Source organism: Palaemon carinicauda, chromosome 24 (genome assembly GCF_036898095.1).
Source record: "Palaemon carinicauda isolate YSFRI2023 chromosome 24, ASM3689809v2, whole genome shotgun sequence".
In the NCBI taxonomy this organism is placed as follows: Eukaryota; Metazoa; Arthropoda; class Malacostraca; order Decapoda; family Palaemonidae; genus Palaemon; species Palaemon carinicauda.
In genome coordinates, this window is record NC_090748.1 from 94,671,089 (window position 1) to 94,673,588 (window position 2,500).

General features: G+C 31.2%; 1 pseudogene; it reads right to left on the minus strand.

The window, feature by feature from the left end:
* Positions 1-2,028: 2,028 nt before the first annotated feature.
* The window catches only part of LOC137617900 (neural-cadherin-like), a 31,777-nt pseudogene continuing 31,305 nt past the window's right edge, over positions 2,029-2,500 (minus strand).

Sequence of the window (2,500 nt, forward strand, 5' to 3'; positions counted from 1 at the left end):
TCATATCTACTCACAAACATCAAATCGCTGCAAACTGTATAATCTTAAATGACGATATGTATAAATTAAAGCATAAGGCAAAGGGATTTTTTTTTTCTGTATTAAAGAACAATTTAATAGTATTTGGGTTATTTTTCACTATTTTTTCATATAAATATTACAAGAATATTATATTAATTCTCGCTTCAAAAGGGCCTTACACCCTTAAGGATGGTACCTGCCTTCTTAATTATCAACAATGTAATTCAGGCTAGTTAGATTTTTTTTTTTATTTTTTATGAATAAAGTATTTGGATAATAATTTACTTTAGTTCTTAATAATAGCTAATACTGAGGAAATTGAATCTAGTAAATGTGTGCAACAATTGAAATATTTCGTGGTAATGTGTGTTCATATGAACTAATTTTTTTCCAACCACTAGTTTTTTCTAGTTGTTTCGTAGTTTTTCTAGGTATACCACAACACTCCAATTATCCCTTCTGTAACCGAGTTTTTTTCCTAGTTCTTTTGTGGTTTTTCTAGGTACACCATGAGCCTCCAATTATCCCCTTCTGTAACCGAGTTTTTTTTTAGTTCTCTCGTGGGTTTTCTAGGTACACCACGACACTCCAACTATCCCCTTCTGTAAACAAGGAGCCACTTTTGTGTAGAAATTGGTAAGACAGAAACTTGGGCAAATTGTATTGACTATTATAAATCAATAACGTTTATATCATTGGTTCCCGACTACGATATACTATTGAAGCTTAGAATTGCCAAATAATCAGGTATTTCATATCTTGAATGGATAACTTTTAGATATTTTGAGCTTATATGTGAAAAATGCAGTGTTTTATTATTTAGTGAGAAAAATAGATCAGCCTTTTTGGATTCGAGGAGTTAGGATTACTCGGTAACCCGCCCCCCCCCCCCCCCCCCAAATTTTTTAAAGACCACAAGAGATGCTGTTACCCAGATTTACATTAGTTGGCATTTGGGGGATAGGTTGGTAAGGATGATTTACAGTCACACTGAGACACTTGTCTACGGAGCCCGAACATCACACACTCATGCATACATAAGCACACACGTACGCACACGCACATACGCACACACACACACACACACACACACACACACATATATATATATATATATATATATATATATATATATATATATATATATATATATATATATATATGTGTGTGTGTGTGTGTGCGTGTGTGTATGTGTGTGTGTGTTTGTGTGTATTTGCGTATATACGTATATATATATATATATATATATATATATATATATATATATATATATATATATATATTATATATATATATATATATATATATATATGTATATATATATATATATATATATATATATATATATATATATATATATATATATATATATATATATATGTATATATATATATATATACATATATATATATATATATATATATATATATATATATATATATTCTTCATTTTTTTACTAATTCATTTCAAAATAAACCATAGTACTGGACAGTAGGCTTATTATCTTATATTTAGGTCATGATGTTGAATTTTTTTTTTATTGATTCACAATATATTTGTTACTTGAGTGAAAAAGGAGAGGGCAGGAAAATTAACCACCTTATAGGTCTACCTACTAAGCCATCAGCACCCATCGCTCGGTCCTCCCTGATCCTAGCTTGGTGGAGAGCGAACATGGGAGCTAATCATATACATACATGATCAGTCTCTAGGACATTGCCAAGCCCCATGCCTCTGCCGTCCATGAGCGAATTTTAAACCGTTAAATGCCTTGAGTTGACTCAATATGCAACTATTCCTTTTTTTTTTTTTTTAACAAGATTGCCTGCCACCCAAAAGGGTATATGTAACATTTATAAGATTTTTTTTTTCTCTGAAGGAATTTTGGATATAATGTGATGGATATTTAAAGCTAAGGGTATAGATTTTTTTCGAGTGGTTAATGAAACAAAATTTTATGGAAACACCTATAATACATTTGTTATATAAATGTATAAAACATCTCATTGTTATACTTTATGGTGAAAAAATGCTAGTCGTATGTTCTTAAATAAAAAATCTATTATGATACTCCTTGGAGTAAAACTGGTAATAGTACAGGGTACATGTCGTCCAAACTTGAAAAAAATAATACATTTAATATTGATAGATTTTTTTTTCTTTTTGGGACATTTTAACACAAACAAATTACTTCACACAATCATTTGAAACGAAAATATATCATCAAACGATAAACTATCTATGATAGAAAATGATTAACAATAATGTTGTCAGCAAGCAGTAGTGAGTTCATCCTTACTGCATACCAACTGAACCCCTTTAGAGGACCGCATCTCTACGCTCTTTCTCTCCTTCGAAGGGCGTGGAAAAGACCCAAAAGACACCGTCGAAGGAGGAGAGGAAGAAGTCTTACATTGGTCCTTAGTCGTGGATTCTCTCCTCCTGAGTGATCCCAGGGAAACTGTGGATATGACTTCCG